This window comes from Fukomys damarensis, unplaced genomic scaffold (assembly GCF_012274545.1).
Source record: "Fukomys damarensis isolate Sample0158 unplaced genomic scaffold, DMR_v1.0_HiC HiC_scaffold_39, whole genome shotgun sequence".
NCBI lineage: Eukaryota > Metazoa > Chordata > Mammalia > Rodentia > Bathyergidae > Fukomys > Fukomys damarensis.
In genome coordinates this window covers 51,184,334-51,198,958 of record NW_022900951.1, presented here as the reverse complement: position 1 = coordinate 51,198,958, position 14,625 = coordinate 51,184,334, and positions in this window count along the sequence as shown.

The following is a 14,625-nucleotide window of genomic DNA, read 5'->3' as shown; positions in this document are numbered from 1 at the left end:
TGGAGGTCTGGGGTTTCATCTTACTTCTTCATCTTGTCATTTTCTAAAAGTTGTATTTTCTGTGTTGATGCTTGTAAATTAATTATGGCATGTAGCTTTATCACTAATACGAAGGCCTCCCTAGGAAATGACTATTCTCTTAGCCTTAGAGTCTGTCTCAAGATCCTACATTCCCACTTTGTTAAAGATAAGGTATTTCTGTCTATTTGGCCCAGTATACAGTCTGTTGGTGCTGGACTGGGGTAAAAATTATGACCTCATTCAATCACAGTGTTGTTATACAAGGAGGTACAACTGATCACAACAGGTATGACACCATAGATAAAGTAGTACAATTAGCAACAATAGAAATAGCATCAAGCACAGGCTAGAAACTGACAAACTATGCTACTTATAAATTTGGTACTATTAACCACAGCAGCAAGATTTATAGTTACATAACAAATACAACACAAATCAGAAATTTGTATTTCCCTTAGTAGAATGATTTTACACTGGATAGGGGAAAATTGAGAAATAAAGAATAGAAAGGTAAGGTATTAGAAACAAAGCTGAAGTACAAAGGGAGTCAACCACCTTAGGGACCCTGGAGAACAAGTCAACAGTGAAAGGATGAAGGAGAAGGCAAAAGAAGATCAACATAAACCAGAAAAACTAAGAACAGTGTTTTCTCACATGAGATAATTCAAAAAATCAAAAAGCAGTCAAGAAAAGACAGAGAAAAATGAACAAAATAAAATAAAACAAAGCAAACAAAAGTGTTAAAAACCTAAACAATTGTTTTAAAGGAAATAGAAAAATAGAAATTTCTCTGACCACAGGCCTATAGCTACTTTCTGGTGTTTGGAATTCTGTGTTATTGTCTAAGCTGAACCCATATCTGTGCTGAGTGACCCCACTAAGTTTGAAGTAGGATAAATGCTGTTTGTGGGGCACTCCTATCCAGTCAGCAATAGGGTCAGTTTGCACCGACTCTGCTCTTGCAGGTTCAAGGATGTGCAGGCTGATAATTGGCTTCTGGTTGTCTAGTTTAGGGCCCAAGCCTTCAACCAACAACTCTACAGAGGTTAATTGGTGGCCTGCCCACATAATCTCCTTACCCTGTATGTCTCCATGGCCACTGCTGTCCCCTCTTCTCACTGTCTATACACGTTCTAATTAGATGCTGTGGTGATCAGCTTTAGCTTCTCGGTTCCACTGGCATGTTTCTCCTTGGAGGACTTAGGATTTTCTCAAACTTGATGTTTCCCAACTCAGTCAGAGGTTGCTTTTTATCATCTCATAGTCTGAGAACAAACTGTCAGGACATTGGGGAGAGAGCAGCTTACTGGCCACTTACCCCTGTGTGAATCAGCAAAATACACTGGCAGACTACAAAGTGCTCTGTTTGGAGGAGGGGAAAAAAGGGTGTGTGGGTCTTATACCCCAAGTCTGTGCCTATGTTTTGTTTGGCTTACAAGTCTCTTATCTCTGAGTAATTTTGGCATCAGGCTGTATATATCCCTTTTGCTCAATTACTTGTTTTTAGTTTATTTTCTCACATCCAATATGGCTACTCCTCTGCTCACCCATGTTGAATCTCCTTGAAAGTTCTATTTCTTTCATAATTTTTTCTTGATGAATGAATCACTATTTTATAGGAATGCTGTAGATTATAGTGCATTAATTTTGTATCCTAATACCTTGCTGCATTTCTTTATTAGTTCTACAAGGTTTTGGTGGAAAGTTTATGTCCTCTATGCAAAAGGTAATGTAACCTGCAAATAATAACTTGATTATCACATTCCTATGTTTATATTCCTTTTGCTTCTTTTTATTGCCTGATGGCTATGGCTAAGATTTTAAGTACAATACATATTAAGCAGGAGTGATGATAGTGGGCATTTTTGTTTTGTTCCTAAATTTAAAAGGAAATCTGGTCTGGGGATTCAGCTCAGTGTTTCTGCCACCTGCCTCACAAGCGCAAGGTCCTGAGTTCAATCCCTGATTCAAAAAAATAAATTTAAAAATAAATAAAATAAAAGGAAAGCTTTCAGCTTTTTTTCTCATTTAGTGTGCTGTTTTCAGCAGAGATGCCATAAGTTGCTTTTATTAGATTGCAATAAGTTCTTTCTGTAACTGTTTGCATCAGTGATTATTTTTTGTTTGTTTTGTTTTTGGTACACAGAATCACTGGCAGAACCATCAGTGATTATTTTTATCCTGACGGGATGGTGGGTTTTATCAAAAGCTATTTCTGCATCTATTGAGAAGATTGTGTGATTTTTAAAAACATGCTTCCGTTTATGTGATGCATTACTCATTTATGAATGAAGAACCATCCTTTCAACCATGGGATAAAGCCTACTTGGCCAGGATATGTGATCTTTTAAATGATTTGCTGCATTCTGTTTTGTGGTACCTTGCTGAGGATATAATGGTACTTTGGTTCATGAACTCAATTTTCTCCACAAAGAGAATTGAATCAAATTTCTTCATAAAACCAACATTGAACCTAACCACTGAATTTGATTCAGTTCTTGTCCAACTTGGTTTTTGACTAGAATCATGGCAAGAATCAAGTTCATGAACTGAGGCACCACGGTACTTTTATATATACTTATTGAACAGATTGGCATGCAGTTTTTGTTTTTAGTTTAAATCTTTGTCTGGGATTGAAATTAAGGTAATTTTATCTTCCAGGAATGAGTTTTTCTGTGGTCATTCCCTAGCAGTTTCAACAAAAAGTTTGAAAAACATTGGTGTTAGAATTTCCCTGAAATTCTTAGAGATTTCAGTGGTGAATCCATCCAGTAATGGGCTTTTCTTTGTTGGTACATAACAATTTTTAAATAACTGTCTCAATTTCAATGCCTGTTATTTTACTGTTTAGGTTGTTACATCTTCTTGTTTCAATTCTGATAATTCATATGTGTCTAGGAATTTATCCATTTCTTCTAGATGCTCCAATTCATTGGAGTACAGATTTTCAAAATAATTACTAGTAATATTCTAGATTTGTTGTTCTTGTGTGTTCTTGAATGTTGTAGTCTGTGATTTTTGTCTTTTTCAGTTTTAATTTTGTTGAAATGTGTCTTTACTTCTTTTGGTAAGATTGGCTAAGGGTTTCCCTATTGTCTATATTCTATAAAAAATCAGCTCTATGATTCATTGATTCTTTTATTCTCTTTTTAATCTCAATTTATTTAACTTTTGCTTTGATATTTATAATTTCTTTCCTTGTTCTAGCTTTAAATTGGGATTTTTCTTGCTTTTCTAGGACTTTAAGGTGCATTGTTGTTTATTTGGGCTTGCTCTACTTTTTTAATGTGGGCATTCACAGCTATAAACTTCCTCTTAGAACTGTTTACATTACATCTCATAGGTTCTTGTATGTTGTGCTGGTGTTATCATTTGATTCCAGTTACTAATTAATTTATTTGTTGATTTCTTACATAACCTAGTAATTATTCAAAAACTTATTCTTAATCTCCATGTGTTTGCATAGTTATGGTGGTTTCTTTGGCCATTAATTTCTAGTTTTATTGCATTCTGATATGATATGAAAAAAGTAATTTTAATTCTTTTATATTTATTTAATCAGTTTAAAGGCTACTATGTGTTCTGTTTTTGAATAAAGATCCAGGTACTTCTGAGAAGAATGTGTTCTATTTTTGTTGGTTAGAACAGACTGTATATATCTATTAAGTCCATTTGCTTGATGGTGTGCTTTCACTCTGATGTTTCCGTTAAGTTTTTTCTAGTCTACTTGTCTATTTGTGATAGTTATGTGTTGAGGTATCTCTGTATGATTGTGTTGATATTTATCTGATCTTTTCTTTTTCTTTTTATTGAATTTATTGGTACATCTTAGGTATACAGTACAGTTACATTCATTATTGGGATCTTGTACCTTTACATGACAGGTCTTGGATCTCATTTTTCCCCTTGTCCCTGCCCTCCCTTCACCCCCTCCTCTTCTCCCCATTTACAAACACTTTATTTCCGTTTTTTTCATTTTCTCATATTTTTTTCTTTTTCCTCATTCCCTTTCCCCCACCCTTCCCACTTTCCCTCTGATATTTTATGTCTAATGGTATTTATTTTACAAAGCTATAGTGCCTGTATTCAGTGTGTACTTGCTTACACTTCTTACCACTTCCTGATGAATTGATTCCCTAACCAATATCTATTGACCTTTGCCTCTTCTGACTAATTTTGTCTTGAAGTTTACTTCATTTGAAAATAGGATAGTGCCTCCTATTTCCTTTTATATTCTCTTTGATGATATAGGATTTTAATCTTTTGCTTTTTGGCTTATACCTCTTATTGGATTAAATATGTCTCCTCTATACACTATAGTGTTGGAGTTTTTAATCCAGTAAGCCAATCTATGTCTGTAGATTGATTAGTTGAGACCATTCACCTTGAGAGTTATCAATGAAAGTTACTGACTTATTCCTGACATTGCATTATTTTTCCGTTGTTGATTTTTTATCACTTCTTTACAGCTCTCTTTATGTGATGCATTCATTCAACAAGATTTTCTAGCATCAATGTCTTAACTGTCCATCACAGATAACCTTGGGAACTTTTGGAGCACATGTTTGGTAGTCACGAATTTCTTAAAGTAGACTTGCCATGTAAAGGTACATGATCCCAACAATGAATGTAACTGTACTGCATCCCTAAATGTACCAATAAACTCAATTAAAAAAAAAGATCTTATATATCAACCAATTTTGAAATATAGATTTTTTTCAGGATATATTATTCTGTGTTGCAATTTATTTTCTTCTAGTGTTTGAAACACTCCATGCTGTCATGACCTTTAATGGTTGTTTTTACAAATTTTCTATGATTCTAATGGGAGTATTTTTATAAGTGATTTGTTGCTTTTCTCTAACAGCTTTTCAAATTTTATCCTACTGCTCAAATCCTAGAATCACGATTGTAATGTATCCTGGAGAAATTGTTTTCTGGCCACGGTTATTTTGGGTTTTATGTACTTCACTTACTGGCACTGTAAATCGTTTTTTTGTACTTGGAGAATATTTTTATTTTTTGTACTGGGGATAAAACTCAGGACCTTGCACTTGTGCAGCAGGTGGAGAAACCATTGAGCTACATCCCCAGGCCACTTGGAAAATCTTTTGTAATGATTTCTATAAATGAGGTTTATTGCAATTATGCCATATTCCTATTTTAATTAATTGCAATTTTTTCTTAGTGGTATTTGCATGACTGAGCAGTTGTTCATTCCATTTTCCATGACCTCTTGTTGGTTTTAGCTATCTATGAGTATATGATCACCTGCATTAGCCCCATCTTCTAGTTATGTAAGTCTATAGTCATATTTGGTCACTTCTGCTGCCCATGCTTTCAACTGAAGTTTTTATCTCCTAGATTTCTTTTAGTATCATTTCATGTATTCCAATTTATTTTGCTAATATGGTCATTCATCTTTTGTGTCATTTTATTTAGCTCTACTAGCTTTTTATTTTTTGTTATATAAGCTCACTGATCATTTTTATTTATTAAGTTACTTATGTGTTGAGTTATATCACGTAGCTTTGAGATTGTGTATATCTTCAGTTGTCTATTTTTGTTCCTACTTTTATCATTTTGTATAATTTAGCCATTTTGTTGATTTTCTTTCCATCAATAGCTCATTATCAGCTTTTGGGGAGTTGGGAATCTTTGAAGGCTTATTTTTGCACTTTTTTCTCATATTTTCATTTGTTGTGTGTGTGTGTGTGTGTGTGTGTGTGTGCGCGCGCGTGCACACATGCTAAGGGTTAAGAGTTAAAGTGGAAAGACTTTGTTACTAGTATAAAGAACTCTTTAGTTAGTATCTTCTTTTTTAGAGATAAGAACCTGCCTTTATGATTTGTATTTATCTACCTCAACCTACTCAGTTTAATAAGATCAAAGTCAATTGCTCAACTTTCTACTTTACAACAATGTCAGCAGATCCAAACATATGTGAATCATGTACTTTGAAGCTTGTTTTTAACAATTTCACACTTTTACCAATACCCCATACAGACTGTACTGTGCTATCCTAACAGATAGGCTGGAATATAGATATGAATGGAAGATATAAAGAAGAAAAAAAAAATAAAGGAAGGGGATAAATCAGCAAGAAGAGAAGGAGAGAAGAGAAATGCCAATAGATGAAAAACAAGAGATTGATTCTGTTGAAATTATCTTATAACTGAAGTAAAGGGTCAGTGATGGGTAGTTTGCAAGAATATTTTTGGGAACAAGACAAGGTACAAAGAGGGAGTGAGTATAGCTAGAGATTTGGGGAAGCTGAGAGTGTGTCATAACATGCTGCTAGCTAATGGTTGGATTTTCTATGCACAATTTGGGTTAGCTTTACCATAAATTGCACATATACCATATAAACATATATCAGAATGCATATGTATATCACTATATGTGTGTGTGTGTATCAGATAAAAAAAGAAATGGAAGAAAGGGGAGATAATGAGACAAAAGAGAAAAGGAAAGATGGCAGAGAGGGAACAAAAAAATCCACACATTTGCAAGAACACAAGATCTAACTAAGCAACTTCACATTTCCATTTATATTTCAGTCTGTTTAGTTGCAGATTTTCAAGCTACCACCTCCATAATTTGCTTGATTGCTGGCCTGTGAGTGATGAGGTTTATTGATCCTGACGGCTCTATGGGCTTACCTCATGTCTACAAGCCAAGCTGTGGGCATGGCTGATCATTGGCTGTTGCTTGGTTTCCAAAAATCCAACTATCTCAGTTAATTTGGGGAGGGGAAGTAGCAATGTGATTAGCCCAGTAACAATGTTAGTGTGTCAAAGACAAATTAATATTGAACTATCATAAGAGTCAAAAATAATTATCAGAGTACCACCTTTCACAATAAAAAGAGGACTATAATTATAATATGGACACAAAGATGTCAAATATTGACACACAGTAAACATCTACTAAATACAACCACTATAATCACCATTAACAATAGAAAAGCATTCTATAATAACAGCACACTGTCATTGTAGCATCTAAAAATTTTAAAAACTTAATAGTAATACTAATATATCTGGAGGAGATTAAGAAAGAAGAATGAAAGAAGTAAAATTTGAAAAATAAAAAAAGGAAGATGAGAAAGAAGAGACAAGCATGAGATTAAAGTCTGGATTAAAGAGTAAAAGAAAACTAATAGAATCAGATAAAATAACAGAAATAAACAAGAGACAGAAAGTATGAATGCAGAAAAGAGAAAAAGAAAGGAAAACCAATATCCCCAAAAACTAAAAAAGGAAAAGAGAAATTAATTCCTCATATGTGTTTCAATGTGTGGTTTCTTTCCAAGGCCTGCAGCATTGGAATCCATGAGATATTAGGGAAGGATAGTCAGTCCCTACCGCATCCTGTTTTGTTTCCACACTAAGTTTTTTTGTGTGTGGATGCTGAGTCCTGTCCTGCCTTTCTTGCTGGGGTCAGTCAATGATGAGGTGTCTACCTTAGGGCTATATTTGCTGCAGCCACTCTCAGTGTCTGTTTCCCTCTGTAGATTCCATGCCACTGCTGCATCCAGCTAGCTTCATGGCCAGTGCAAGTGTGAGGCTACCCTTTGTTCAAAAGGTCCCTCTGCCTATACACCCCAGGCTGTGGCAACCACCTAAGGTAAAGTGTATACTCCTGGTCACATTCAAAGACAAGGAGAGTAAACAGACCACTGAGCCCTGTGTTGGATATAGGCAGAGAGGGGTGGGAGAAGGGGGATGAAGCAGTTGGCTGAATTTAATGCCAAGACTTTAAGACCCAGCACCCCCAAAAATCCATACATGACTGTCCTGGCTTCTCACCACAGGATGGGACCACCATGTCTTCCTTGGCCTGAGCTTGCACCTGCCTAAACTTTTAAGAGTCTATTTGTAACACTTTTTATGTTTTTATATGTTCTATCTGTAACATTTTCTATACATACCAATAGTTTAAATTCTTTCTAATGTGACTGTTGCTTATTTTTCTTCTTTATTATTTCTGGCTATGAATTCCAGTACTATATTGAATATAAGTGGATGAAAGGAAGCATCCTGGACTTTTTCCTGATAGAAGAGGTAAAATAGTCAATTTTCACCATTGAGATGAATGTTATCTGTGGATATATACTCTTATTTTTTTAAAAGATACATTTTCTCTACATCTTACTTGTTGAGAGTTTTTTTTTCATGAATGAGTATTAAATTTTATTACTCAGTTTTTCTGCGTCTATTGAAGAGATCATGTGACTTTTATTTTTCATTCTCAATATGTTGTTTTACCTTTATTAATTTGCATATTTGAATCATGCTAAATTAACTGTGTAACATGCTATTGAATTTGGCTGCTAATATATTATTAAGGATTTCTTCACTTATGTTCATCAGGGATTGGTCTGTAACTTTCTTTTCTAGTAGTATCAATGTCTGGTTTTAAAACAGGTTAATGGTGACCACATAAAATGAGCTTGGAAATGTTTCCTCTCATCCTTTTCCTCCTCTCTTCCTCTACCTCCTTTTTTAAACTTTTGAGAAAGACTGATATTATTCTTTCTTTAACTGTTTGCTAGAACTCATGAGTGAAGTCGTGAGTTCTTTGGCTTTCATTTGATGGGAAATTTCATTTTATGATTTAATCCCTACATTTGTTATTTGTCTTTTCATTTTTTTTATTTTTATGATTAAATCTTCATAAAATGTGTGTTTCTAGGAATTGATCCATTTTTCTACACTATCCAATTTTTGTCATATAATTTTCATAGTATTATCTACTATTTCAGACAGGATCTTATTATGAAGTTCAAGGCTGTACTTGCACTCACTGTATAGCCAGGCTAGCCTTAAACTCATATTGATCCTCCTGTCTCAGCCTTCTGGATTCTGAGGTTATAGATGTGCAGAACCGTGCCTGACTTTATAGTAGTATGTTATGATCTTTTTTACTTCTCTGGTATTAGAATTTTTCCTCTTTTATTTTAGATTTTCTTTTAGTCTTCTGTCTTTTCTTTCTTAAGTAGTCTAGTAAAAGGGTTGCTGATGTGGTTTATTTTTTTAAAAACTTAGTTTTATTATTTTTTTCTATTATTTCATAAACTGTTTGATTTATGCATTCTCTTATCTGTACTGCCTTTATTTGAGTAATTTTGAGTTTAGTTTGACTTTTCTACTTGACATGTGGAGTAGGATTGTTTATTTGAGATATTTGTATTTCTTTATACAGGCCATTTTATTGCTATAAACTTACGGTTTATAACTGCTTTTTCTGCATCCTATAATTCTTAGTATGTAGTGTATCTGTTGGGTCTCAAATGTAGTTTAAATCTGATCTTTCTTTAAAGCTTTTCTATATGAGTAATCTGTTCATTGTTAGAATGGAGATATTGAAGTACTCTACAATTTTTTATTGTGTCTGTATATTTCTTTAGAGCTGTTAATATTTGCCTTATATAAGGCTGATAGAAATGTTCATATTTGAATTTTAAAAATCTATTACACAAAATGATACAGTGTAATTAATCCACTTTAAGTTTGTATTCTTTGACCACATTATCTTATCATTCATCTCATTTTCAAAAGTAGTTATGGAAGTCTTTTTTCATGAGTGTCTTTATTAGATATAATTCTTAAAATATGATGAATACTACTCCCAAATGTCATCCAAAGGAAAAGCAGGCTCATAAAAATGTTACAGTGTGTTCTTATTCACTAGATCTGATATCAGGCAATTTTGACTCTTTCCTAAATTTAAAATGACAAAGAAAGGTAAGTATTTTGAGTTGATTCAGAACACTGAGGCAGCATAATTAATTATACTCTTGAAAGAGAGCTTTCAAAAGCCTTCAAAGAGTGGCAAAATTGGTGAGATAGGTGTTTTAATAGATTTATATTTTTAAAAAGTGGGCACATATTCATTTGGAATCCCTGTAGCCTCTTGAAGAGTTGGCCCTTTTTTTCAATAAAATTATTTTTTTCTTTTTACCATTTTTGACACAAAGTCCACTTTGTCTGATATATGTGTAAGACCACTGCTCTTTCTTGGTTTCCAATTTCAGAGAATAACTTTTTCCATTACTTCACTTTGAGCCAGTGTTTCTGTAAATTTGAAATATTTTCTGTATGCAACAAATGATTGGAACTATTTTTCTTCTCCTCAACTATGCCATGTTTTTTGACTGGAAAATGTGACCCATTTCCATTTTTTCTTTCTTGTAATGAGTTTCTTATTTTTTTATATTATTGAGTTTATTGCTACTTTTGAAATATACAGTTCAATTACAATTATCATTGGGATCTTGTACCTTTACATGACAGATCTTGGTTCTCATTTTTCCCCATATCCCTGCCCTCCCTTCACCCCTTCCCACTCCCCTCTTTACAAATACTTTGTTTCCATTTTTTCCCTTTCTTATATTTTTCTTCTCCCTTATTTCCTTTCCCCTACCCTTCCCACTTCCCCTACACCTTTAGCCCTTTTCTTCCCATTTCACATTAGCAGATATACAATTTGGATCTTATTTACACTTTTAGTTTTTCACACCAGAGTAAATATTCAGTATTTACACATGTGTGTCTTATTTATTTCACTTAAGAATATGGCCTCAACATGCATCCATTTTCCTATGAGTGACTCTAGTTTCTCATTCTTTATGGCTGAGTAGTATTCCATTTTATGCAAAAACCACATCTTCTTTATCTAGTCTCTAACTGATAGGCACTTGTGCTGTTTCCAAGCTTTAGCTATTACAAGCTGTGCTACTATATACATGGGTGCATATATATCACTGTGATATGATTTTTTAAAATTCTTTTGGAAAGATATCCAGCAGAGGGATAGCTGGGTCAAATGGAACCTCTAGTCCTAGTTCTTTGAGCTATTTCAGTATTGATTTCCACAGTGGTTACACCAGTCTGCACTCCCACCAACAATGGAGAAGGGTTCCTTTCTCCCCACAACCCCACCAACACTTGTTATTGGTTGATTTCTTGATAGCAGCCATTCTATCATGGGTGAGGTGGAATTTCAGGATTGTTTTCATCTGCATCTCTCAAATGACCAGTGATGTGGAACATTTTTCATACATTTATTTGCTGCTTTTACTTCTTTGTCTGAGAAATGTTTGTTCATCTGAGATGCCCATATTTGAATTGGGTCCTTATATTTTGGGGGCCTGATTCATTCCTGGAAGCAAGTTTTACATTGATTCCCAAATCATGGAAAGATCCAACTAAAAAGAGAACAATGGGCTAATCTCCTTAACATAGATACAAAAATCCTCAATAAGATACTGGCAAACAGAATACAGAGGGTTATCAAGAAGATCATATAACCTGACCAAGTTGGATTTTTCTGGAGATGCAAGGATGGTTCAACATAAATAAATCAATTTATGTAATACACTGTATTAACAGAGTCAAGGGCAACAACCTTATGATCCTCTCAATAGATGCAGAAAAAGCATTCAACAAAATTCAACACCCATTCATGTTAAGAACCCTGAAGAAAATTGGAATAGATGGTCTTTATCTCAACTTGATAAAGGCTATCTATGAAACACCAACAGCCAACATCATATTAAACTGCCAAAAACCAAAAATCTTCACGTTAAAATCAGGAATAAGACAAGGATGTCCACTATAACCACTCCTCTTTGATATAGTTCTGGAAACATTAGATAAGAGAAAGAAATTAAAGCAATAAAGATAGGAAAGGAAGAAGTTAAACTGTCATTATTTGCTGACAATATGATACTCTACATAGAAGACCCAAAAAACTCTACCAAAAGACTTCTAGACTTAATAGATACTTTCAGCAGAGTAGCTGGATACAAGGTCAACACTGAAAAATCAGTAGCTTTCTTGTTCACAAATAGCAGACTCACTGAGAGAGAAATTAGGGAAACCATTCCTTTCACAATAGCGTCCAAAAACCTGAAGTATCTAGGAATCAGTCTAACGAAAGAAGCAAAAGACCTCTACACTGAAAAGAGCACTCTGAAAAAAGAGATCAAAGAGAATATTAAAAAAATGGAAAGATATCCCCTGCTCTTGCATAGGAAGAATAACACAGTGAAAATTGCCATACTACAAAAACTGCTAAATAGATTCAATGCAATCCCGACTGAAATTCCAATGGAATGGTATCTCTCACAGAACTAGAGAAAATAATCCAAAAATTCATTTGGAATCAGAAGAGACCTACAATAGCAAAATCCTTTGTAGGCGACAGAGGGTATCACAGTCACAACTTGAAACTGTACTACAAATATACTGTGATAAAAACAGCACAGTACTGGCAAAGAAACATACCTGAGGATCAGTGAAACAGATTGGAAGACACAAAAACAACTCCAGATGTACTCAGCTACCTCATCTTTGACAAAGGAGCCAACCATACTCACTTGAGGCAAGATAGTCTCCTTAATAAATGGTGTTGGAAAAACTGGATTTCAACCTACCAAAGATTAAAATTAGACCCTTACCTTTCACCATGCACTGAACTAAAGTCCAAGTGGTTTAAAGATCTAAATATTAAAAAAGAAACACTAAACTTGCTGGAAGATAAGTTAGGCACAACTGTCAAAGACATTGGCATCAAAAAAGACTTTATGAACAAATCCTCAATAGCATGGGAACTAGCACAAAGATTCAACAACTGGGATCTCATCTTGTCAAAAACCTTCTGCACTGCAAAAGAAAACACCAACAGAGCTAAGAGACAACCTATAATGTGGGAAAAAATTTTACCAGCTATTCCTCAGACAAAGGAATATATAAAGAACCCATTTGCATTTAAAGTAATTACTGAGATGTAAGAACTTACGGTGACCTTCTTGTTTTTTTCTGGCTGAATAGTTGATTCTTCATTCCTTTTTTTCTCTGTTTTCCTTTGTAATACAATGATTTTTCTAATGATATACTTTATTTCTCTTTATCTTCTTTATACTAAGCATATTTTTACTTAATGATTATCATGAGGTTTACATTGATCATTATATAGTTATATTTTATTTTAAGCTAATAAGATCACTTTTAACATATTAAAAATCTGTGATTTACTTCCTCCCCAAGATTTTGTATTTTTGTTTATTATAGTTTTATTTTCAAAATAGGTGTCTTTTAACCCTTATACTGGTGTTATAAGATTTTACATACCCTCAATATAGTATTATAGTACCCTGAGGTTTCAATCCATAGTCAGTGGTCTCCAAGGCAGGGTGGCATGGCAGAAAGTCATCACAGAGGAGAAACAATTCATGAAAGGAGAGCCAGAAGGCAGCAAGCAGCAGCAGCAGAACGTTTGTTGGTATATTTTAAGTATACAATATGATGACATTCATCACTGGGAATTTGTACATCTACATGACATATCTTGGTTCTTATTTTTACCCCATCCTCCTGCCCTCCCTGCAACCCCTCTACTCCTTCCTATTTACAAAGCCTTTGCTTCCATTTTTTCTGTATATCATATTTATTCATTTCCTTTCTTTCCTTTCCCCTACTCCTCCCATTTCCCCTTCCCCTTTTGACCTTTTCTTCCTCTTTCACATTATCTATTATACATTTTGATCCTTATATACACTTTCAGTTTCTCACACTAGAGAAACTACTCATAATTTACACATGTGTATTCTATTTATTTCACTTAAGAGTATGGCCTCAGCATGCATCCATTTATCTATAAAAGTCTCTAGCTTCTCATTCTGTATGGCTGAATATTACAAGACTTTTGGTGGTGCCACCCACATGCATGGTGGGCCTTCTCATTATCCACACCCAGAAGTACTCAAATTTCAATCAGAGCACTAATTGGTGATGGGCTGATACATGTCACTCTATAGTAAAACATTTCTTAGCGTGTACAAGACCCTCAGTTTGATCTTCAGCACTGACTTCTGGGTCTCTGTTCATATGTTGTTCTGTTGCTTTTCTGATATTGAGTTGTCACTCTGTGTTTTCTTGTAATTTACTAGGCTTCCTCAAAATAATTATTTGTAGTTCTTTGCTGAAAATTCATAGATATCCATTTCTTCATAGTCCGTCACTAGAATATCATTGTCTTCTTTGTTTTCTATAATGTATCCTTAATTTTTCATGGTTCTGGAGTTCTCACATTGTGATCTTTACATTTGGAGAGGCATCCCCTCTATCTTCAGTCTTTACTGACTGGCTTTACATACAAAATACCCCCACCAAACAGTTTTAGTAGGTATTCTGTGATTTCCCTTGACTCTTTCTATGTAGGTGCTCACTGTCCATCTCTTGTTTCTTCTTAGAGGAAATACTTAAAATTGTATGCCTTCTCTTGTCTTATTTTGAACCATATTGGGAATTGTGAGACTTGTTTATTTTCCCTAGCTCTGTGGTAAGAAATACTGAATTTTGTGTGCTCTCTGAATTTTATGTAGTCAAGCTGGCAAGATGCTTATATTCACAGTCCATGGGAAAAATCACCAAAATATCCAACCTAAGAGATAAGTGGATGACCTATATTAGAAGTATGAGTGGGCCAATTGGAGGAGCCTATAGGTAAGTTCTCCCAAAGAGTTCATTGCTGGATATCTTACTGAAATTTGAAAAGGGGATAGGACAGCTCACACGCTCTCTACCATATTGCAAA